This window comes from Ascaphus truei, chromosome 2, assembly GCF_040206685.1.
Source record: "Ascaphus truei isolate aAscTru1 chromosome 2, aAscTru1.hap1, whole genome shotgun sequence".
NCBI lineage: Eukaryota > Metazoa > Chordata > Amphibia > Anura > Ascaphidae > Ascaphus > Ascaphus truei.
This window is the reverse complement of record NC_134484.1, coordinates 84,740,887-84,767,313: the sequence shown is the minus strand read 5'-3', so window position 1 is coordinate 84,767,313 and position 26,427 is coordinate 84,740,887. Positions and strand designations below refer to the sequence as shown.

General features: G+C 43.0%; 1 protein-coding gene across 4 annotated transcripts in view; it reads right to left on the bottom strand.

Moving 5' to 3' along the window:
- Positions 1–25,887, bottom strand: part of PAG1 (phosphoprotein membrane anchor with glycosphingolipid microdomains 1) — a 258,962-nt gene extending 233,075 nt beyond the window's left edge. For all 4 annotated transcript variants that reach the window (XM_075583039.1, XM_075583038.1, XM_075583040.1 and 1 more), the window contains exon 1: positions 25,569–25,887. The gene's annotated coding sequence lies outside the window, so the exon portion shown is untranslated. The remainder of the gene's footprint in view (positions 1–25,568) is intronic.
- Positions 25,888–26,427: the final 540 nt, after the last annotated feature.

Genomic DNA, 26,427 nt, shown 5'->3' with positions numbered 1-26,427 from the left:
AAAAGCCAATCCTAAAACGGAAGGAACATAGTCATTGTGCAGTGCTATTGCGTAAGACTCAGTCTTATGGTATAGCCACACGTAGGAACTACTGTATGGCCCTAAATGTCTGCAATCCATATACTGTTATGAGAATAAGCTGTCCTGTACCACCACTGACTTATAAATCTGAAATATGGTCTTGTGTCCATACTTCCACAATTTGAGGACTTTGAAAGTTTGTGAATTTGAAATAAACGCTACTCTAATGATGTCACGTTAATGCCATTAAAATATTCACTATTTTAATAATACAGCACACAAGGGGTTAACAGGACATTTTAAAATAAAAATTGTGTTTCTGTGAGGTGATTTAAGAATGAACCTGGTCTATTCTGTATTGAGGTAATTAAGCAATAAAAGGGATAGTGAACAGGAGTGGATAAACAGGCATCACTAAATGGCCAGGCCTGAGCTCAAAGGATCGTAAAACTTTATTGCATCTCCTGGGCCCAGGTGACAAAGTTCATTTTGTATTTGCCTTACAGATTTACAAAATGCAACATAATTCACATATGATGTGCCTCCCAAGAACAAGGAATATACATTTCTTACTAGTAAGGGCAGATGTTTAATTTGATACCAAAAATGACAAATTGCCCAAGCTGCATATCCGTTTGACCCTCAAAGATTAAAATTAGCCTATCAAAATAGATGTCTAAAAGTTTATTTTAATAATCCGAAAGCAATAATGTGCGTCACATTCTACAAGTTACCGGGAAAGAGAGTTGTATGTATTATGTATGTATGTCTTTATTTATATAGCGCCATTAATGTACATAGCACTTCACAGCAGTAATACATGTGACAATCATATAAATAACAAATAACTACAAATAACAGGTCATGGGAATAAGTGCAACAGACATAAAAGTAACATTGTGGAAGAGGAGTCCCTGCTCTGAAGAGCTTACAATCTAATTGGTAGGGAGAACATACAGATTACCGGCAGGGGGCGCGGGGTTTACAGAGGCCCCGCGCGCTTCCCGAAGGCACTTACATGAAGAGCTGAGGGAACTGCAGGGCCTCTGTAAACAATACTTACCTTGATTCAGCCGGCATCTGGAGACGCGTTGCCATGGCAATGCGGCGTCAAATGATGCCGCGGGGTCATGTGATTTCACGTTGCTATGGCAACGTGACGTCATGATGCCCAGACGCCGGGAATCAAGGAGGGAGGGGGCGCGCGGAGAGGAGGACATCCGGCAGGGGGACGCAGGGAAAAAAGTTTGGGCCCCCCTGGGCTAAGGCGTACCCCTATTTCCCTGTCTCTAGCCGTGCACCAATTGTATCTTGTGCCTGCCTGGTCACATGATCTTGCACATACAACTTTGAATCTTGGGTACTCTTCTGCAGCACCAACAGTGATTTAGTGAACCCCGAGCCGAATCGTTGCAGATCGATCACAGGAGAACAGATCGATCGGCAACTTAGATAATCACTTGTCAGTGAACAGATTGTATTGATGCACATATAGAATGGATTTTTTTTTTTGTTTTTTTAAACGTCAACTTGAGCTGCTGCTTTAAGAACACGCCCAGGGAAGTGGGCTCATTCTGTTCTCAGTGCAGAGTTTTTTTGAGATTAAAAAAAATATATAAATTTGAATTCAATATAGATGCACTTACCAGAACACCCTCCTACTGTCTCTGTACGTTCTTCCTACCAACCAATTAGATTGTAAGCTCTTCAGAGCAGGGACTCCTTTCCTAAATGTTACTTTTATGTCTGAAGCACTTCTCCCCTTTGTGTTATTTATATTGTTATTTAAACGTAGCCCTGTTTCCCCTAGAACACAGGAAGACTACTAATGCTGTGTGTAACCTGTTTTCTCTGGCACGGAGAGCCTGGGGCGATATATATAAGTATTACTTCTTACCAGATGCAGCGCATCCACCTGTAAGGGATCCCAGCAGAGTGGGAGTTGTTCCTCACAGGACACCAATATAATAATATACACACTGAATGTACAATAACAAATACCTTTACTAAAAATATAAGCAGAGATCTTATATGCGTACACATCACATACTCCTTCCCACTAGGGATACAACTATCCAAAGCGTCTCGCAGCGCAGGTGGTGGCAGCGTATTGAGGTGTGGTGTGACTGTTTAGGGGGCGTTATTGCTCCTTTAAGGAACCCTTCGGGAAGATAAGAGTGTCCGCTAGATAGCTGGATGTATTAACCCTTGTCGCGTACACAAGTCACATTTAACGCCTCAGCATTTTGTTATCGATAACGTAGAAATGAACGGGAGATGGCTTGCCGAGCTAAAGCTTTGTATTATGTGACAGACAAAAAACAAAAAAAAACTTGCTACTGGATTCAGTAGAGAGCACATTTGGTTTTACACATACAATCAGCAGCCATGTGAACTGTAATTGAATGTGCAGTAACACTTATTTTCTTTAGATCATCTAGTCATGAAATGGTTATGTGCCAAGCTTAATTTTGCACTAAATTGATTCTGAAATGCATATTTAATCAATGTATCAATTAGCAGATGTGGACAAAAATAGGATGTGTACCGTAGTGAGCCACTGTTTTAAGTGATGGTGGGTGAAAGGGGCATTCTGGAATACCACACCCTTCCCCCTCAACAGCTGTGTGTCACAGTATATCTGTGACACACATACACGCTCACACAGTGTTACACAAACACAGGGTCTCTCACTCACAAACGTCTCCCCACCTATCCCCCTGGCGTCACTATCCACACGAGCACTTTGTTGCCTCATCCCCCTCTCACAAGGTAACTGTGTGCGGCCTGCATCCGCGCTCCCAGTCTTGATTTGCACATGTGTTCTTAAACCATGACTAAACACACTGTTTGTTCCCAGTCTCAGTGAGGACCAGGCCGTCACAACTGCCAGGATGCCAGCACAGAACAGTTAGGCGCCCAGTATACAAGCCACCCAGGATTTTTTTCATCCCCGAATCAGAATCAATGTATTTTTTTCTTTTTGCGCCTCTAATGCTCCCCAAGTCTGCCGACTGAGGAGATGTTTGTAGGAGACAAAGAAAGGGAGGGGTTAACATGTAACAATGGGATATATAAATGATGAGTGTTTCACTTTTTCCTGTGGAAAATTCTGTGGTAGTGTAAACCTTCCTGGCAAAATAGACAAACATCAGATTTCAGAACGTTTGTTACAAGTCATGAAACTGTAGAGGAAAATAGAAATGTAATGAGCATCCAGACACTTCCCAAGAGCTTGATGCTTTATGGCTTACTCCATATGCGGTGATGGAGTGTTCCCTTGCTAAGGAAGATTTAGGCTCCATTTATATGGGTTAAATTATATTATACAAAAAAATAGATATTTTTAAATCTTACCAACAGGAGATTTGATAAAAGCTATAAAATATGAACAAAATAAAATGCTTAGTACCGACACACGCACTGCCTTCGTTTTTTTTTCTTCAATTCCTCTCTATGAAGCCTGTACACAAAAAAAAATTATATAAAAAGCTTACCACATTATTTTAATAAATACATTTCCATCAAACAGTTGAAGCTTCGTAGGAAATCAGAACCATTTTTTTTACACGTTTAATCAGCAAGTGATAATCCATTACAGCACAAAACAGATTATGACTCTGTTCGAAATTGCTGGCAGTGCTTTCACCCCCACCCCTCAAATCATCCAGTAACAGTGGCTATTGCCGGAGAGCTGTCATCTCTAATAGAGCTTGCATGGGTCACAGATCCTTCTGACAGTGCATGCAACTCAACAGCATTGGTCAGCCCTGGCTTGTATCAGGGGAAATTAAGCTCCACTACCATTATGAAGGACCTCTGGGGGGAAGATCTCTCAGCCTGCAGCAGATGGGTAAAATGTGTCTTGATGGGCTACATCGACATCGACAGGTAAAAATGCTCACATATGTGGATGAACTAATCAGATTAACCCCTTTAGTTAAAAAGGAAAAGGGATTATTCAACATAATGTGACTGCCACTGTCAATCCAAAAAAAAAACAAACAGGTTAAGCAACACGGATTAAACTTGTTTGCTCTTCTGCTTTGGAAATAACTGTTTCACAGTTTACATATATATTAAACCAAGCCGACATCGGGAGAAGTGATTAAAAGATGGATAACAATTAAAGGAAATATTTAATTTGCTCCTGCCACAGCTCTCTGCTACTATCCCATCAAACCTCAACCATGGCACACAAGCAAAACACAATACCTCTAGAGAAGCTACCCCAGTTCTGAATCGCAACGGAGGAAATCCCACTCTTCAGCAAATTTCCCACACTACCAATTTAATCTTTGTGCTCATAACGCTGCCTGATCACTTTCTAAACAAAAATGACTTCTGCTCCCTCATATCTACCATGTTCTCCAATCCACAATGCCCGTTTTCCCACTTACAACTCTCTCCTTTGCCCACCCATGCAAGTTTCCACTACTTCCCCTTACGGCTCAAGACCTTGCTAAATCACTTTAGAGACTAAGTTGATGCTCCTCAACATGACATAGCACTTTGTTCAACCCCATCTACACAAAACTTAGTTTTTCCACACATGGCTTCTCCATTTTGGCTTCATTTTTGTTAAATAAAATCATGACACGGTGTAATATGTCATGTGTTGTTATTCATCTAAGGTTGTATTTACCTAATTTTAAGACCTGCTAAGGAACAGATGATTGTTATTATGTCCTGATATGTAAAACCATAGAATTCGAAGAGGGTGTACAGGCATACCCCGCTTTAAGGACACTCACTTTAAGTACACTCGCGAGTAAGTACATATCGCCCAATAGGCAAACAGCAGCTCACGCACGCGCCTGTCAGCACGTCCTGAACAGCAATATCAGCTCCCTAGCTGTGCGCAAGCGGGGAGACTATAGAGCCTGTTACAAATGCGTTATTTACATCAGTTATGCACGTATATGGCGATTGCAGTACAGTAATGCATCGATAAGTGGGGAAAAAGGGAGTGCTTCACTTTAAGTACATTTTCGCTTTACATACATGCTCCGGTCCCATTGCGTATGTTAATGCGGGGTATGCCTGTACTTTCTTTTTCACACCACTGTAGATGTCATGACACAAAACAAGTGGTAAGGTGCAGGGAGGCATTGTCTAGACCAGGGGTGGCCATCTACAGTCCTCAAGGGCCACCAACAGGTCAGGTTTGAAAGATATCCTTGCTTCAGGACAGGTGGCTCAGTCATTGACTGCAACCAGTCACTACTCCAAAATAATAAAAAGAAGGTGAAATTAAAGTCTGAAGCAAGATAACACACCTAAACCTATTTACAGGCATAAATGAGAACTCCACTTAGAACTCTGAAGAACTTCCTCTACAATAAGGGTGTGGCTATTTATATCATTTAGTCTGCAGGATGACATCACTCGTGATAATATAAAAGAGGGACAGAACCTGATAAGCCCATCAGTTTAACTCTTTATACCAATTAACCCTTCAACCAATTAGTAGCCAACCAAGAGGGGGCTACACACCCCAAAACGGAATTGAGCACTCCTAAGCAAAAATATCTAGTGAGCGAGTATAGTGTGTGCACTGATCATGAAGAACAATTATTGTCCTGGAACCAGATGGTATGTTTTCCCTGTTCTGAGACTGCAAGCACTCCCTAAATTGTGTAAATTGCATATTGTTGCTTCCCCGGTGGATTCCCAGCCTGTTGCCTTGGCAACCCCCCTCTGCTTAAACTTCATAAGGTTTGGCTTTCCTCCCCTGCTAGTTGGTATAGTCCATTGCGTGTTCCTGCTTGGACAGGAAAGCTGGCTTCCTTTTGAAACCAGCAGCATTCAGAACCAGTCTGTTAACCCATCTCCTGGTAGAAATCATCATAATTTACCTTTCCCTCACTTTTTCCACCTATCCAAGTTCCCTTCCTTTGTTATTGTTGCCTTTCAAATAAAAGAAGGTCTCTGTGTGCATCTATGGTGAGTGAACTACCTGCCTCTACCACTGGCCACAGTGTGCATGAGTCAGACTAATTATACATACACACATACAAAACTTGTATAAAGAACACAGAACATATTATTTTGAACATAGTGACTTGTATTGTGGTCCAGAAATTATATCAATGGTCATCAGGGTAGCGTGACTACTACTTCATTACAACCCTGAGGAATATCCCATAGCGGACAGAAAGTTGGAATCATTCCTGGACCACAATATAAGTGTAACCCCGTGTGGTGCAATACACACACTTGCGCAACCCTGACAGGTGCCTCTCCAACGCGGACAGGTGACTGCTAATGGACATGATAGCAGCCAATGATAACGTCTGTAGAAGAGGTGGGACTAAGAGGGACAGGAGCTTTTTAAAAGGGGGTTGGCCATGATGAGATCAGATCTGTGCGAACCCGAGTGCCATCAGGTTCATCCGAGGTTTGCAGAGTGCGCACAAGTACACGTGGCAGTAGGATTAGTGGATTCCAGTCAGGGCGTGTGCTGGTGTTTGAGCGCCATTGGAGGGGACCCTCAACGGCTACAAAACACAGCGCTACCAAAGCACACTTTTCGAAGCACAGGCCTGCTACAATTCGTTCACAACAAGCTCCCACAGTGTGCCGGCACAGTCACAAAGCCAACATACCCAGGATTGGGTGGCTCAGTAACTACTGACACACACCTGCACAGCATTACTAGTCAACATGATTGTATTTTACTGTACATGTATGTGTAGGGGTCCTCTGCCAATGACCACCAGTTACCAAGGTTGACCCAGGGGATAGATAAATCCTTTGTAACACTCAAATCCTTTGTTCTCATCTGTCGTTGTCTGACCTTAGGCCCCGCGTGGCATCTTATATATTCATAGGGACTTAGGTCCCCACCTCAGCAATAATTGTAAGACTGAGGGCAGTAAAGAGGGGTTACACAAGTCAATTTATTTTTATATCAGCAGAAGGTTAGTGTGTGCTCTGTTCCCAGTATGATGGGCTTAACTTCTGCTTCGCTTGGGTGCTCCAATTTATACATTTTTGAATACAAACACGGGATAAACAAGGCACTACTCAAGACTTCTTACAAAGGACAGCTATAATTTGGGATTTAAATAATCAAGATGATGCGGTGTAACAGCTTGACCTTTATCAAGACAAACATAACGTGACAAATAACCTCCCACTCACCAATAAACATTGTGCAGCAACCCAACGGTATGCAGTATACAAGTGTATAGTGTTAACAAGTGGAACACTCCAATATGGGCAGATATTTTCAATGCAGAGAGATTGGAGTATAAGAACTAGTGTGAAAACCATACAAAAAGTGTGTGTATGTGAATAACCCACATATTAAAACTGAATAAGTTACTAAATGTGTGATTTAATGAAAAAATAAATGTGATTCTGCGTAATAAGGTGTAAATATAATGTGCCTCATATATTAAACCAATTTCAGACACCTACCACCATAAACCCACAATGATTGTACAGTTAAAATCCACTTCTCAAAAAAAAGAAAAAATTGCTCTAAGATTATATAGAGTACCAAGACATGATCTTTAAAAACATTAGATCTTAACCAATATTAATGCAAATCATATTACCACCTTATTTTGTGTTATCCAATATAACCTATGCTGAAAAATAAATAAATCTAACAATAGTAAAAATCCATGCTGATAATGGTGCATGCGTGGTTATATAAAGATTTGACAAGACACTAAAGATCATCTTACCAATATTACAAAAACCAACCCTTGTTTAACACTACCTTAAAAAAAATGTCACATATTTGAAATTTTGCCTCCAGCCATATTATTGTTATGTATAACTACGGAGAGTGCTTTGCAGTCATCAAGACAGGACATACCATCTTTACGTATTGTATTAAGCCACAAAAAGTAGGACATCAAGCAGTAAGAAAATACAAATAAGAATATATACACACACACACACACACACACACACACACACACACACAAACAGCTGCATCAAGTATTTACAAGATATGGTTGAGAAAAGCATTTTAATAAAATGTTGCTGACTCAAGTGGCTACCTGTAATTGCACAGCTTGGATGGCGCAGCTCACCGATGCACAGCACAGCTAGAATTGTAAGCTCGGTAATAAACACAGGAGCAATTCCAATGAGAAATCTCCACTAGCTAAACATATCGATTTCAACCTGTAATTTCATTCACTATCTAGCGCATTGGCACTCATCAATATTTGTGCTATTATGTAAGCTATCGTCTGAAGTAAGGGTTGAGAACAGATTACAAATACATTTGTGTATTACAAGTAAATCAGGTAAGCACAAAGAATACGTAAAACATGTGTAGCCCTGGTAAGAAATAGGGCTATATGTCTTTCCTCCTTCTGGTATAAGCCCTGGTAAGGGCAGGCTGCCAGTAGTTATCATGGGTTTCCCCCACATCAAGCCCTGCTCTGAGTGGTGGAAGTAGGTCACCTGACCCTGTGTGGAAGGCGAAGACACAGGGGCGGTACCTGCTGATGTCATGAAGGGGAGGGCTGTCTCTATTTAGTGTGTGCCTGTTCCTGTCAGTGACAGTTCAGTCCTGGGTTCAGTCCAGTTCAGTCTGGAGTTAGTGTTGGAGTGTCTGACTGGATAGTTCCTGAGGAGTTCCTGAGGAGTAGGGCCTAGTGAGCAATAGGTAGACCAATTCCTCTCACCCTGTTTAGGGGGTGAGGAAAGAGGTAGCCCCACCCTGAGTGCCCGTGGCTTGGGGTGGAGGCAGGGAGAAGAGATACCATCCTGAGGGAGAGCAGTCTGGAGGAGGGGGACAAGCTGTACCTGACTGTGATCCTGCTGCCATTCCTGCACTGAATAAAGAGCTGCTGCTGATTTTACATAAAGACTGTCTGAGACTGGAATCTCTCGTTCCTGAGAGGGGGACTCTCTGTAAGGGTTCCACCCCATATCCCTGGGGCTTAACAGAGATGGAGGCGTTGCACCACTGAGTAAAGAACGGAGGCATTCACCCCAGAAACCTGGTCCTGTCACGCCCATTCCATCGCGGGAGACTCAGGCCCTTCTGTTACCTACAGGTATGCACCAACCACAGACACGTAGCCAGACCCTAGTACAGAGGGGGGGGGGGGGGGGGCAATCTGCGATTGGCCCCGGGAAGAGGGGCTACACATGTTTGTTTAAAGAGGCCATTCAAATAATTGGAAATGCAATCAAATGAAAGCAATCATACTTCTTTTAATTTCTATTGCATTCTTTAAGATGTTGAAACGTTTTTTTTCTAATTGAGGCCCAATAGACGAATTATAAATAAATAGTCAAGACCAAAGCATATATAATACAGACTGATTTTATTAAGTCAATTACAGGTTTATACTTTACTCCAGATGAATTTACAAAGCTAGCAATAAATGGCAATTTGTAATATCACATAAAAAAAAAAAGGTACATATGTACTTACTATAAAACTGAAAAGGTCGATTTAAGTATATGTAGCCCTGGTAAGAAATGGGGCTATAGTTCTATCCTCCTCCTAGTATAATCCCTGGTAAGGGCAGGTTGCCAGGAGTTATCATGGGTTTCCCCCACTTCAAGCACTGGAACTGAGTGGTGGAGGTAGGTCACCTGACCCTGTGTCAAAGCAAGAGACACAGGGGCGGTGCCTGCTGAGATCATAAAAGAGCAGTGCATTTCCTATTTAGTGTGTGTTCTGTTAGTCTGACAGTAGTGATAGTGTGTTAGTGAGGAGAGGAGTGATCAGCTCATGAGTAGAGCTGATATAGCTATAGTTATAGGTGGACCAAGTATCTCTCACCCTGCTTAGGGGGTGAGGGAAGAACTAGCCCCACTCTGGATACCTGTAGGGTCCAGAGTGGCGGCAGGGACCATCACAAGGGCGAACCGTTAGTGGACTGTGCATCAACTGTACCTGTCGGCTGCTGCTGCTGCCCAAGAGAATAAAGAGACTGCTGCTTTTAAAGATAATCCTTGTGTGAGACTGGAATCTCTCTATCCCTGGGAGGGGGATTTCTGTGGTAGGGATTCCACCCCGCATCCCTGGGGCTTACTACAGATGGAGGCGCTGCACCATTGAACGAGAATGAAGGCATTCACCCAAGTAACCTGTTCCGGTTGTCCCCCATGTCATCGCTGGAGACTCAGGCCCTCCTGTTGCAAGCAGGTATGCACCACACAGACATCTAGCCAGACCCCAGAACACCTTAGGGGACCTGATCTGCGATAATGGGGGGGGGGGGGGGGGGGGAGTATGTGCTAGATATATAATCAGAATGAACGTCTATAGATTTTGGATCACCGTCTAGATTGATTTTTTGGGGGGTGTGGGGGTACCCAAAGCAAACCAAATGTTGACCAACTGCTAAACAATCAAAGAAAACCAATTCAAATAATATTACAGGCATAACAAGACTAACAAAGCAAAAAAAACTATTATATCAAATAAAAGTACACCACTGATGTCTGAATATAAACTCCTCCCCCCAAATATTATTTTAAAATTATAACTTTGACTAAAGAATTAAAAAAAGCATAAAAACACATTTTGACAGAATACTACATCCACAAGCTATAAGTACACTTTTGGGAATTACTTTAAATCGCTCATCGAGTTTTAGCCTCTGTAGTGTCCTCCTCTTCCAGCAAATCCCAACTCTATCCCAAAATGGGACATTTGGTCAAGGCTGTCTCTTATGCCACGAAATCTCCGCTGACGTTCGGCCTCCGCCACTCCACCACTTATCCAAGGTGAGTTAGCTTAAGGGTTAATTTAGTGGCTAGGGCAAGGGATTTACACTTTTTAGGGCAGGGGGATTAGGGTAAGAGGTTAGGATCAGTTCAGAAGATGCAGGACATTCCCCACCAACAAGACGAGAGATTATTATGCAGATAAAATAAGAGACAGTGGATCAAGATATCTCCCAAATGCACTAGCAGGTCCGATTGCTAAAGGAGGCAGCAGAGGACTTCGAGAACAGAAATCAATGCAATCATTTTGAGAATATAAAAAGGTGTTCCCGAAGATGTCTGAACAGAGAAGACTACCCTGCCCGTCTGTTTTCTTCCTTGGTCCAGGGAATCGCCATACAACAGCTGCAGCTAGACAGAACCTTAGTTGCCAAAAGCAACTGGAGGCTGGCAAGTCGTGAGACATTGTAACCGGTTTTGTATTCCTCAAGGCGAAAGAGACTATCTTGGTGGCAGCAAGGAAATCCCCACCAGGAGATGGATATGGATTTTCTGATCACTCCAGACTCTGGACTCGTTGATCGCCCAGGAGAGAATGCGAGACTACCGACATTGACTAGTACTGACTACTGGCCCCAGTCAGTTTGGATCGGTTATAGAGATGCTCTTCAAAGAGATAGCTACTATTTTGCTCATGTTTATGCCACATTGTGTTCTCCTATCCCCCATGCAATTAACTTAGACTCTGCTTTCAGTATATTGAGCTCAGACTCCAGCACTGCATGAGCCCATACCACTAATCATCTACTCCCTAAAAATGGGAACACACATAGTTCTAGTCATGCCACAGTGAACGGTATCTATTGCTTGGTCGCAATCATACTTTCACACACACACACACACACACACACACACACACACACACACTACTAGCGCTAGTGTGTGTGTGTGTATGTGAAATTTTGTGGTAGATATAATATAAATAAATGTTCATGATAAAGTGTAGTGTAAAAATACTAATAACACTATAAAGTGAAAAATATATCAAACCAATCTCAACAATAATGATGATGATGATTAAATGTCCAGTTAAGGGAACAGTCCATATGGACTAGTCAAAAGCTTCTTTGGTGACCTAGCCGGATCACAGAAATGTCTAAAAAAAAAAAAAAAGGGAGAAGCGCTCATTCCATAGCGTGATACTGTATAAAAAGGTATTTATTTAAACTTAGAGTATTATTTATCCTAGCGAGGACAGGGTTGGGTTTTTTCAAGATGCCACCACGGTGCACCTGGTGGCCGCCAGGATGTGAGAGATAAGGTTATGGCTATTATATGACATTTTGTATTGGCCTGTTCAGGAGAGCCAAACCAGTGTTCTGCTCTGATTTCTGTATCCAAGATCCCATTTATTTATCCTTTTTATTAGACTGAACACTTCAGACAATAAACAGCTATTAATGGCAGCTCCACCACATTTTGGGTTTGTTTAACATTTTTTTTTTATCCTGTAGGGTGTCAGGTACCAGCGGTGTAGCCCTTTATAGCTATTTTCTTTAGTGGCTCTGTTAATGGAGACTGATGCAGCTGCTCTCAGGAGATCTTCCCAGACTGAAGGGTGAGGGCCACCATGGTGCACCTGGTGGCCGCCAGGGTGAGGGCCTCACCTACTTCAGATTTCTAACAATTGATGTAACTCAGGCCTCTTATGACGACAGGGTGGGGTAAGGGATTGGTACAAGGCAGAAATAATTCCTTTATGCAACAGTGAGGACAGGCAAACCCTCCAAATAGAGTGTTGTCACTGATATCTTATTCCACTTTGCCAATGAGATAAAATGTCTCATCTGTATATACAGGAACAGTTCTGGGTTGGGGGGTCTGATAAACCTTTTTAAGATGTGTAAAGTATTTAATCTTGGAATCAGTGAGTAGATATCTAACTCGTGAGGTCCCTTATATATCAGTTACAATTTGTCTCTCGAAGCCTGGTTTAAATAGTGGGCTATGTAATAATTGTAGAATGTTGAAGTTGAAGGGTGTCAGTCGCTTTCCAAAAGCAGCCCGACCCATAAATTGGAGACAATGACGTGTGGTGCCTTTTGATTGTTCTGATTCACAATAATTCTACAAATAATCTCCACCCACCTGATAGAGCAGGGCAGCACAATCTTTTTCTCTTGTGCGCCCTGCCTGCTGTCCCCCGCTCCACGGGCCCCCACCCCTTATCTTGGTTCTGGCATTCTGACGTCACGTTTCCATAACAACGACAACATTTGACACTGTGTTGCTATGGTGACGCGTCTCCAGAAACAGTCTGAACCAAGTGAAGTTTACAGAGGCCTTCAAGTGCCTTCGGGAAGCGCGCAGGGCCTCTGTAAACCCTGCGCCCCCGCAGATAATCTCTTGCATCCCCCAGTTTACGCATCCCTGAGATAGAGTACTGCTAACTGAACTGATCGTAAGCGTTAAATGTGTGAGACTGCTAAGCCACCTTGCAATTTAGATGCCATCAACACATTGAGACCAATACAGGATTTTATTTTAAATTCCAAATGGAGTGGTATATTTTTGTAGGTCATCAATGTTTTCACTTGGCTGGGATTGGGAGGGCTCTGAAAAGATATAGAATCTTGGGTAAATGGTTCATTTTGACTGTGATGATCCTACCCAGCCAGGCTATTGAGTATCTAGACCAGGTTTCCAGGTCCTTTTAGCCTGATAACAGGTGTGAAACATATTTGATTTTAAATGCCCAGGTACATCAAACATTCTTTCTGCCAAGTGAAATAACAATTGAGATTAAGAAGTGTGGTTAGTTCCTGAGGCAGATTTATATTGAGGGCTCTTGACTTGCTGTTAACATTAGAGCCTGAGATTTTCTCAAATATATTGTGTATTAAACCAGTTGGGTAGGGATGTCATTACCTTGGTTATTAGCAGTGTGTTGTCGGCAACCTGACCGATCTTGTATTCCTGAGGATCTAGCTTTATTCCAGAAATGTTGTGGTCTCTGCGTATGTTTATTGCGAGAGCAAATAAGAGGTGAAAAGGGGCAACCTTGTCTGGTGCCATTCTTTATTGGTAGAGTTTAAGGGTAGCCTGCATTGCAGAAATTGCTTTCTCTATATCCAGTGTCAGTAACATTGTTGGTATGTTTAATGTGTTTGCCATGTGGATCAAGTTGGTCACTCTACAGATGTTAACAAAACACACAAAACCTCAGCAAGCTCTTTTTGGGAACCACTGAGCCACAAAATATAAGTGTCAAAAAGGAGAGCTATTGAACGTGGCATATGTATACAACAGACGACAGAGAAGCCCAATGCTACATCCAACATGTTGCACTCTACAGATGTCAGCATCTTGGTCTGTTTAATATGAACCCCATTTGGTCTGGATAGACTAAGTAGGAAAATAAATATAGGTTTATGGCCAGGATTTTAGCTAAAATGTTCACATCTGTGTTCAGAAGTGATATTGGTCTATACTTATGGCGGTGCTCAGCTCTTTCCTGGTTTTGTGTATCAAGGAGATAGTGGTCTGCAGCATTTCTTCTGGAATTTCTCTATGGTCTAGGAAACTGTTGAGTTTAGTTAGATGTGGGATTAGTTGGTTAGCACATTTGGGTCTGTAGCTTTGGATGGCTTTAGAGATTTCAAAACAAGGGACTGCTGAGTATTTCTAGTTCTGTTGGGGTTATATGTGGTATAATATAGTCCTTTAAGAACTGGCATTTCATCTCATTCAGGTTCTTCTAACCATCATACAAGTCTGTATAATATTTACGGAACTCAGTGGCAATAGTCTAAGGTTTGTGTGTGAGGTCGTCATTTTTAAGTCTTAGGGCTAGGATGTGTTGGCCACTTTGTTTAGCCGTCAATTTTCGGGCCAGCATTGTGTCAAGTTTGATTCCTTCTGGTAGAAGAATTGTCCAGTCCATGCAAGAAATGTTTGTGCCTGGTCAGACAGGAGGAGATTCAGTTCATTTCAAGACTGTTAACCTCAGGCTATCCCATTGTGTGATATACAACACTTTGCATGTGTGCCTGTACTACACTTGAGTGGAATTTTTCCCTTTAATTTTAAAACGGTCATTAAAATAATCTACACCATTGAAGTTGTGTGTTGTACTTTTCTAACCCTCTACAGTCATTTCTGTTTGTTACGGTTCCTAGGGAGGCTATTTTGTAATCTTTTTAGAACAAGTGTTTTTCCTTTGAGGGGCTATCTTTATTCAAAGTTCTCCTTTTGACTGGTTTATATGCGGTCTTTATTGGTGTTACGTTATGTGTCGATTTTGGTGTTCGTGGAAAAAAGTTTTCAATTCTTCGACAATATCGGGAACGACCAACAGAGATTTGGTATCTCAATGAATGTAGTGATTTATTCCAGGAATCAAACAAACTCTATTTGAGCATTGCCCGTCCATATAATTGGGTAAATGTTAGCACTACAAACCAGTGAGTACAAACCAGTCAGAGCATGCAAGAGTCGGTAAAGAGAGCCAATTTGTGACTGTTTTATATGGCACAAAAATGAAGGAAAGGAGGAGCACACAGGAGACTTGATTTGAGTTTTGAAAAACTTCAATAAGGTGTTCACAGCATCAGAGCTTTAGTACAGATAACGTTTCACGACTAATGTAACCCTTCCTCAGACATGCGCAGTGACTGGATCATTAACTTTATACCCCTGAGGAAGGAAGTTCTACTTCCAAAACACGTAGGGTGGGATCTGCTGGCTCTGCTGCTTGCTACTGTGACTACAGCCAACGATGGCACTACACTGTTCACTCCATCCGGAGATCGGAGCGTCACGAATCTGCCACCACCATCTGCATGCCCAGTCGGGCAAACTCTAGGCGAATCTGCGTTTGCAGTCCTTCTCATCCCCGAGCCGATCACACACACTGAGGTCTGTTTCCACGGGACCTGGAGGGGAGTTCCATCCGGAAGCGAAGCCTGGTTGGGCAGCACGCCGCTGTATGGGAGAGACGCCAAGAGCCGATCAGCCTGTATGAGAGGGGATACTCTAAATATCCACTGTGCATTACCACTTTACATCTGGTAAGTGGTCATTTTAGCCTTAGCAGCAGATTCACCAGCGGACCCTTTTTCTCTCATTTTACTATGTGTATGTCCATCATTTGTTTTGAATATTAAATGTGTTATTTTTATATGAGTACCTGTTGTTTCTCTCAGCCATTTGTCTTGTTCTGTTTTTGTTATAGTTTTAATTGTACATTCATTACAATAATCATTATTATTATTATATGTATTGCATTTATCTAACAATATTACGTGTAACCCTGCTTCCTATCACTAGCAAGCTGTTACTATGTGCTGTGTTACCTGCTGGCTCACAGGGCCTAAGCCTCTGCCACGGAGAGCCTGGGGTGCGTACAATATATATATATATATCAGGTGCAGCGCCTCCACCTGCGACAGATCCTGCCAAAGTGGGAGTTAGTCTTCGCAGGACGTAAATACAAGAATTACCCTTACACAGCCAAGTTCTAAAACCAATCTGTTTTACTGGTAGATCAAACTCACGATACATTACATGGCATGACATTCCGGTAGGACGGTACACATTGTATAACACGCCATGGCGGACGTCAACATCCCTTGCGCATCGGCGGACGGAACAATAACTTGCGCCTCGGCAGACGCCAACAACAACTTCCCCCAATCCCGCCACCGGGTGATCCCACCCCGTGTCCAATTATGCTACTCAGTCCTCCCGCTCACAATCAGGCCTTATGTGTGTGTATGGGTGACTGCGCAGCCACTATGTCCAGGGTAAATGAAAGTTACAGTTGGTGCACTTGATGAAATACCTGCCGAGCACTCCGGTGCTCGGAACAGCCACGATCTTCGAAAAGGGTTCTCGGTGTGGACAACGCTCTTTCCCTCGCTAGGGTCCGGGGCGCTCCTTCTCGGACTCGGATAGCTCCAAAGGGGGTCTGAGCACAGATCTCCCTCGCGACAGAATAGTCCCGGGCCAACTCAACAGTACAGGGGTAAGACCCTTACTAAGGCGGTCCCTAGATCAGCTTGTCTCTAAGGTGACTCAGGGCTAGCTGGGCCTGGGGCACCTGGCCTGCGCCGGGGGGGGGGGGTACAACCTCCCCGCGCAGTATCTCCGTCTCCTCATCTCTCCACAAAGCTCTCCTACACGTGCGCGCAACCCCTGCCTATATCTCCGGCAACTCCTTCGCCCATAGGCTAAACGTTCTCACCTGACCCTCCCCGTAGGGCTGCTGGGTCAAGGGACTGCTCCTCTCCCGCCAAATGTACTCTCCTCCTTCGCGGGCTTTTGCAACTCTTTGCAAGCGCAACCTCCCATTCCTCGGGGTGAATCAGGGGTCACGGCTACATCCTCCCCCCTGTGGTTTCTTACGTCCCCGCTTGGAAAATGACAATAACACAACCATTTATATAATGAAAAACACTAATACATTGGTTCCTCTATCAACTTGTACATTTCACTGAACATGATAATCACTGATTGCACCTGGCTGCGAGCCCACTGCTGAGACTCATAATGAGGTGCCCCGAACTGATCATAAGCCAACCTCGTGGGAGGTTGGCCAGCTCTTTGGCTTCTGCGAATCGGCTCGTCCGCTACCTCTTTGGGGGAGTAGCAATTCTCATCGGGTGTTTCCAACTCGGCCCTTGAGGGGCGGGGTAGGTCTGTAAAGTCTCGTTGTGGCACAAAGCACGGGCTCTGGGGGTTTAGTGGCGGACTTGCTGGAGTCAGTGTTTCTGTCATGGGGCCAAGAGGCTCTTTGCCCGTAGCTCCTTCGGGAGATGCCCCCACGGCCGGAAGGCCCCTTTGAGAGGTTCCTTCCTGTGAATATTCCAGACTTTCATGTCCTGATGACAGTTCCCCACTAGGGGGAGATGTAGGCCACCCTAGAACTCCTATTTGAGGAATGGGGAGCAGTTGATTTCAGTGCCACATCTTTATCCGACCTTCCGAGTCCTTTATCCGGTAGACTGGAAGGCCAGGCATTTGAGAAACCACTTCGTATACCACTTCTCGCCAACGGTCAGCCAACTTATGCTTTCCCGGTACTCCCAGGTTGCGGAGCAGTACGGCATCACCAATTTTAATGTCTCTATGTTTTACTTTGTGATCATAGCGCCTTTTGTTCCCTGCATTCAATTTTTCGGTGGAGCCTCTCGGCTTGACCTTAGGCCTTCTGTAGATTCTCTTGCAATCGTTGTACATAGCGAAAGTGGTTGGAATTGCGCACCCCATCGGTGGAGACTCTTAACTGTATATCCACTGGCAGACGGGCTTCACAGCCAAACATAAGGAAGTAGGGTGAGAACCCGGTAGATTCATGTTGGGTGCAATTATAAGCATGGACTAGAGTTTTCACATGGCGACGCCACTTAGTCTTCTCGGCACCGGTTAACGTGCCCAGCATGTCCAGCAGAGTGCGATTGAACCGTTCGGGCAAAGCATCCCCTTCCGGGTGGTAAGGAGTAGTACGGGACTTTAGCCCAACCTGAAAAAGTTCCATTTATGACAACCCTCGGTTGTCTGTCCTTAAACCAGTTTTCAATCCAGGTGCATATATTATTACCAAGTCCAATTTTCTTTATTTTGTACACCAACCTCTTGTGAAACCATATCAAAAGCCTTTGCAAAATCTAAGTAGACCACATCAACTGCATTACCCATATGGGGTCCAACAATGCTGTATTAGATATTCAAGTGGGTCAAGGGTTAAACCAGGTAATGGCATGCTTTACTATCCCATTTGCAGATATGGCGGGATAAAAAAAAACCCAAAACAAACAAGTTTTTTTTTTTAGATCGTTGAATGTTGGCATAGATATGCTTACTGCCGTTAAAACGCAACTACAGACTGAAAGTCATCATCTGGTATGCCCATTAGAGTAACAAGCTGCCAAGACTATTGGCGGACGTATGCGAACTGCTGCACCAGATCTGGGTTAGAGATGTATGAAAACTGCTGCTAAGATAACCACAGACCTAAAAACATTAACGGTTATACTGCGTAGATTGGAATGCTGTTTACACTGTTGGCAGACTTATGCGGTCTGTTGCATGAAGCCTACATCGTGGCAGACTTATGTAAACTGCTGCCGTAACAGGCATACAGAATGATGGCTCCATTTGAAAAGTCTAGTAAATAAGATACTGCTTTGAACATTGTCAGACCTATGCCAACTGCTGCACGAGGCTTGGGTGGCAGATTTAGGCAAACTTCCATCAAATGAACCAAAAGTGCAAAGAAGAGTCACTGGAACTTCTGCCTTGTATAAAACCCACGTCCGACAGAATTAAGGGAAACTGATGGTGTTTGAGACAGACAATTCTGAGTCCTCCCGGATGGGGAAATGAGAGTAAATTCCACAAGTGTGTGCTGGTAGGAACGTAGAAGAAATAAGATGTTGGGAACCATGCTATTTGGGAGGATCTACTTTATTAAAAGAGATGTTGATGCATATGTACAGTATATTGCTGCTTTTTCAACTACTATACATGTATAGGTGGCCGAGTAGGTTCTACTGGTTTATAAACCTATACAGGAAAGCTTTTCAATGTGTAACAAACATCCTTTGTTAGGCGTTTATTTACAGTAATGATTGATAAATCAGCAATAATGAAAAAAGACCTCTACATTTCAGATGATTTTTCATCCATAAGTCCTGATATATTGCAAATAATCTTAAAAGAAACGCCATTCTGTCCGCTTCTCCACCCTCAAGACTCATTAAAAAAAAAAAACAGTAATTTTCCAGAATATTTCATGACAAGCTTATCACACCTCCAAAAACACACACACACACACACACACACACACACACACACACACACACACACACACACACACTTGTATTGCAGTTGCTAAGATACAATTAGCCATCACTGCGACAACCGATTTAATCACAGTTGCTGCATCATAAGAGAACAGCATTTTTCAAGTGTTAAAATCTGTGCTCTGTCGGGAATGCACTCGTTATAGAGAGAAATCCTATATGATACACTGACACTTCGTCATTATGAATGACACGTTACCAACATGTTAATCCCCAGCAAAAACATGTGAATGGCAAAATAACTTAAAGAGACTTCTCAGGCTTTAACAATTAGCCTAAGAACTGGCTATTTTGAAATGCGGCAACTCTTTTTCCTTTCATGTTCTGTACCATATTCTGTGGTAAATAGAACCAGGATTACAAATAAAAACAGCCTGTTATTCGGGGAGGGGATAAAGAAGGTGTAAAGGAAGCCTGGCAGAATCAGATCCATTTCAGTGTGTACATATTCCTAATTTTTCTGTCTGTCCCCTATTACAGGTGTACATCACTCCAGTCCTCAACTCCTCCCCTCAAAGACTGTGCCACCAATTGAGCCAACTGTGCTGAAGCAGGAACTGATTGAGCCATCCGTGCTGAAGCTGAGATATCCTGGAAACCCGACCTGTTGGGGGCTTGAGGATTGGTGTTGAGCACATCTGCTTAATTACACGGCTTAGGCTGTGCTTATAGTGCCGGCGACGCGGCGTCAAAACAAATGTATTGCCGCCGTCGTGTGCGCTTATAGTAGAAGCGGCGCGACTGCTTGGTCGCGATCGCTGGAAGTCAAGTCATTTTGATTTTTCCAGCGACTGCAGAGTGACGTCACCGGCACTATAAGCGCAGCCTTAGAAGTCTCCACGCAAGAATTTCACTCTCACAGAGATTCATTTTTATTCCCGCTGTATTTCGCCTCATGTTGACATTGCATATCCCTCCTTAATCATTTCTGAATCTTTGTTCATAAAGCGCCAAAGACAGCCCCAAGTACTGTTTACAAATGCGTATTAAAATAAAGACCAAGACAAAAAGGTAATAAACGAATGCAATTTGCTTTCAAAGGGTAGTTTTGGGACTGCATATTCAGTTATGGAATCTAAAATTACATTGCCATTTTAAAAGGATGATGTACAGTATGCATAACTGTAAATGTATTTAAGCGCACACTATGCGTTGACATCCGAGTAACAATTTGTGTGGTGGTTGTTGTCGCTCTCTGGGCCAGCCGCCAGCATAAGAACAATGCAGGGAGTTCAAAGATTAAACTCATCGCAAGCAGAATCATGCCACAATGTAGATGCAAAACAGTATATGGGGGATATCTTTCATGTAATTTAAAGCTGCAGTTCAAGCTGCCATTTAAAAAAAAAAAAAATCCCGTTCAATATGTGCATCAATACAATCTGCACACTGACAAGTAATCAGCTAAGCTGCAGATCTATCCGTTCTCCTGTAATTAAGCGCTTTGCTCCGGGTTATTTAATTCAGCATTATGGGAAATGTAGTTCTGGAATATGATTGACTGGGCAGTTACTAGATACAAATTGGTGCACTGCTAGAGAGAGAGCAGGGCCATAGCCAGAGTCTATCAGAAGGGGAAGAGGCTGTCACTTTGGAAATGCTTCCTACATTAGAAACAAAAAAAGTCTTTAAAACATTTTTTTTTAATGCTACAAGTACTTTCTCATAGTACAGAACTAATTTATTAAAAAAAAAAACACGTAGGATATTGCTTGAACTGCTGCATTAAATAGTCTCTTACAGAGCTTGTCTCTTACAGAGCTTTGGTACAGCCCCTGTAACTATGGTAAGGTAACCCAGTACATCTGAGAGATACACCGTATCTATGTGGGATTTATACATTGATGTAAAAAAAAAAAAGACAGACTGAAAATAATGCCACTAGTTGTATTCACATAGGATGTCTTATGTGCATACTTTCAGAGGGTGCACTTCATGAAGTAGGTTCTGGTAGCCATGTTATAACAGAAGCAATTGTGCACAAGTCAATACTTCGTTAGTAGCTCATGCATCTTTTATTTGGACTAGCAGACTACACTTTAATACAAGCTTTTGAGTGCAATGCATTCATCCTCTGGTCAAGCGCGTCTCATTTTTCACTACAATGTCCCATTTCTGTCTCAGACACCCCCCATCTGTTAAAAGCAATCCACTATGCCGAATTCCACATAAACTACCAAACCCATCACATACATTGATTCTTCCTTATACCAGAGTGGTATGAGGTTTGCATCGAAAACATTATCAGATAAACCACTTGTACAGTGCTAATGGTTAACAAGATCCTAGAAAGCAGTATTAAACTCCAGTGACTTGTTAGGAACTAACTAGAGATGGGCAAAACTGTCAAAAACCGCTTCCAAGAATTTCCCGAGCTTTCCATTGAAAATCCGTTCCGCGGGGGAAAATTACATCCGTTGTGGATTGTTTCAGTTTCAACCCATGCGGATGAATCCAAAAAACAGTGATTGGCTCAGATGTGCAGATTCCACAAAGCGTTGGAGGATTCTAAGAGTGCAATCCACAGATTTCTGCAATCCAATGGAGGATTTTTTTTTTAAATCTTCCAGCGAGTTGTGGAACCCGCGGATATTAATCTTACAATCCTTCATTGGATTGCAGAAATCCGCGTACTATACGCTTCGAATCTTCTAACGGATTGCAAAATCCGCGGATTGGATTGTCAGTGATAAAAAAAAAAAACGGACAGACGAAATCACCCTTTTTGCGGAAATCCGCAGACTAAAGGAACCGCCCGATACTACCAACAAAAGTGCCCATCTCTAGAAATAACGCTAAAATGTACATTTTGTGCAAATATTGTGTAAAGAAGAGCAAAAAAATAGTTACCCGGCAGTCAGCTATATAGAAAATCTCCTTATTTTCTCACAGATTATTAGGACTCAGACAGTGCTGATTATGGGTAAGAGTTAGGTTGGCATTTTTGGGTTAGGATTGAATTTATGTATTTGAGTTAGGTTGAACAAGTCCTAATTTACCCAGCTGCCTTTTTAAACAATGGGTGAGCAAGTCCTTTATTTACCCTGCTAGTTAAAGCTGCAGTTCAGGCAAAATCCTGCATGTGTGTTTTTTTAATAAATCAGATCTGTAGTAAGAAAAAATACTTTTAGCATTTTCTGTTTCAAAGTTTTTTTGTTTCTTTAAAGATCAATTTTCTTGTATTCTATTTTAACAACCATTTGCTAAGGCACTGCCCCTTCATGTCCTGTCACAAGCCCTGGCACACCCCTTTGTGAGCCCTGCCCTCCCTCTTGCACATGTCAGTGCAGGAGAGCTCATGAATATTCATGAGCTTACACTGAGTGACAGAAACAGAGGAAATACATTCCCCATATTTAAAGATGTCGCCAAACTTTGCCGTTCAAGAGACGGAGAACGAATTGACCAGCAGCTATGCAGTTCTTTAGGTAAATAGAGATTGCCCATATGAAACTATTGAAGTAAAAAAAAAAAAACTATACATTTTTTTTAAAACAAAGCCTGAACTGCAGCTTTAAATAGCCTAAATTAGAAATAGATGTAAACTAAGAACATGCTTTACATACAAGATGAACAAAAACAGAACTGAAGATAGATTAAGTTCTGACATGTTGTTATGGTAATCACTGTCCCATAAAACCAAAAGCAAGACCAGTGCAGTATCTTATTGGATAAGTAACCCAATTTCTGGTGTAGATATATATATATATATATATACACACACATATACATATACACACACACACACACACACACACACACACACACACACAAAATGCAGGTATCTAATGATAAAAGTGTAAACATATGTACGCAACATGATAGAAGGTATGAAAATGGTCCGGTCAGTGTATCATAGAAGGCAACAATGCTAAAATTGGCAGTGAGAAAGCTATAACTGTATATAATAATAATAAAAATAATAGCATGTTCTTGTATAGCGCTGCTAGTTTTACATAGCGCTTTACAGAGACATTTTGCAAGCACAGGTCCCTGCCCCGTGGAGCTTACAATCTATTTTTTGGTGCCTGAGGCAAAGGGAGATAAAGTGACTTGCCCAAGGTCACAAAGAGCAGACACCGGGAATGTAACCAGGCTCCCCTGCTTCAAACTCAATGCCAGTCAGTCAGTGTCTTTACTCACTGAGCCACTCCTTCTCTATAGGGAAGATGTTTTAATTACAGGCATTATTATGCCTTCTATTGACATGTGTCCGGCTTACTGTGCACAAGATGCTCGAGTTTGCCTTTTGGTGGATGCAAGTCTATTGACAAGGCAGAAAATGATACTGACCAAGATGAAGTACCATGTGCGTGTAGTGCATATGCAGGCATTTATAGCACATAAGATATAAGCAAGCTTGTCCTTGTCAACAATCCTAATTTTTTCAGGACTTCACCGATTTTTTATTTTTTTCCCCTTCTAAGAGAAATGTCCTCCTCGCCCTTACCAAATTCATCTGCAAGACCCTGAAAGGGTTAATGTGCCTGTAAAGACTGTAGTTCATGTAGATCAGAGCTACTGTAACCTCAGTCCCCTCTATCAGCCTCTAGCTCCCTACAAGAGAGCTCCAGAGGGAGGCGGAGAGAGAGATTAGAAGGGCGGCTGTAAGGCTCAAGGAAGGGGCTAAATTCATTAAGGGGAAAGAGAGGCAAGTGCTTAACCCAGTGACCCCCAATCTGTTTAAAAGGGAGCCCCAAAATCAATTACTTTACCTGATCAGTGCACAAAGTAAGATTTGGATATTAGGCCCCTGAAAATCCCTATTGTTTTAATAAGAATTTTACGGAAAAGATTAACTCCTATGCAGCCAGTTGCGTGGTAAATGATGCAGGGAAACCGCCTTCTTTTTTTTGGTCACCATCTCTGCCCTCCTCTGTCTGATCACTTATATGCCCTTTGCCACCCTCTGTTTCTCACAGCCCCTCCTTTCCCTCTAAGCCCCCTCATTAAGTCTCATGGGCCTCCTAGGGTGTCCACAAGAAAACACTGAGAAACACTGGTTTAACCCATGGAATCCAAACGGCAAGATTACAAATAATGTCTTCTCGTGCACGTGTGAGATGCGCACGCGTTTCGGTGCTCCGTTTCTCGGCGTTCCGCTCATACGGCGCTTCACTAATGTATACCCATATTCATTAGGTTCGGCGCTTGTTCTGGTTTTCCGGCATGACGCACTCAGCAGCTGAGTATCTGGCGGTACCGAGAAGGGGGTCGCCATGACTGCGCAGGCGCAGAACAGGGACGGCACAGGTCGCACATGCGCATAACGGGGGACTGCAAGTCTGTGCATGCACAGAAGCCGAAAATCACCGGTTCCACATTTCGGCGGCGCCAGGGAACGGAACCCACCATTCGAGCGTGGCCTGCTTAAATATTTGTGGAAATATGCTTCTGTGTGTATGTATGAGTATGTCTGAGCAGCTTAGGAACCAACATACACCCCTCCCTGATTCTTAAGGATACACTTTCCTAGCCCCCGTTCTGTGCCACCCCCCCCCCTTACTTTGCCCTTCACCCTATGATCACCCCTCCCCTCCCCGCATTCTAAATAATCAAAAGTTGACAAGTATGTAAATAGGATAATGACTCATTATCAATAATATCGCCTGGTTGCATCACAAGAGGAACAGAATCATGCAGTTTGAGGGGCTGGGGAGAGGAGGTTTCAGCTACTGTAGCTCTACCAAATGTTCACAGAGAAGTAAAAATGTGTTTCTCCTATTGGTTGACACTTTGAACCATTATCTAATTAGAGCATCTGGTTAATTGCTCATTTACCATTGTACAAGAATGTTGCATTGATATGAATTGATTGCGATTACCGTTTACACATTTAAAACTGTTACGAGCCACTCATATCTATATATAAAGAGATCTAAAACCATTTTTTTCACATGGCAACAATGTATTTTAACTACTGGCGCAACCTAACAATTCTGCTTGTTTAAATGGTCATAGAAAACATGATTTCTGCAGTGTCCTCTGCAATCCCCAGCCCCGGCTCATAGAAATGGGGAATCTCACCAGTTTCTGCACTTCCAGCCACTTGGTCCAGAGCAGGAGAGGAGTCAGATCATCCGGACACCCAGGCACCTCCACTGTGAGACAGAGCAGTGTCAATGCAGCCACAATCCCCTGCAAGCCGCAGCAGCAGCCTCCAAGAACCTCTGCAGACCCTATCAGAAAGAAGCACTACCAGGGAACACGGCAGTATCAGCTCTGTGCAGAGCACATGTGGCCAGCACACCACCTGCCCCTTCTCACTGCTCTAAAATAACGGATCCCTTCCTGTCGCTGCAAATCTGCAGCATGCACACACTTTCTACCCCCCTCCCCTCTTCTTCTTTTCACATGGCAGGCTGGGAGAGGCAGAGCTCAGCTCCAAACTAATGAATATTTACACATTGAGGCGGAGCCAGACGCTGATATAAAGCTCATGAGCAGGACCTGCCTCCCTTTTGTTGGGGGAATGCTGTATGCTATGTTACATTAAGGGTTACAATAATGAAATATATGACCATGGCGTACATTAAAGGTGCACGGGCAGACATTGCAGTGCTTTAAAATGTGGTTGTGCTATTTTTTTATTTAAAAATATCCAAATGTTAGATGGATGGGGCAATGTTTTTTGGGACCTCATTTCAGAAAGGTCAATATAATATTCATGCTCTAAAAAAGGGAAATGCTTATGCGCTGAGCCGTGCTGAGGCGCGCTGCTGCTCGGCACTGAGCCCCTGCAGCCGCAATGAGAGCGGCTTTAGCAGGGGCTCGCTTACGCTTACGCAAGCGTGCAGAAGCGTAAGTCTTAGGAACATTTTTAATTCAAGCACTCAAGGGAGGGCAGAGCCGGTCACGTGAGCGGTTCGCCCAATGAGGGCGAACC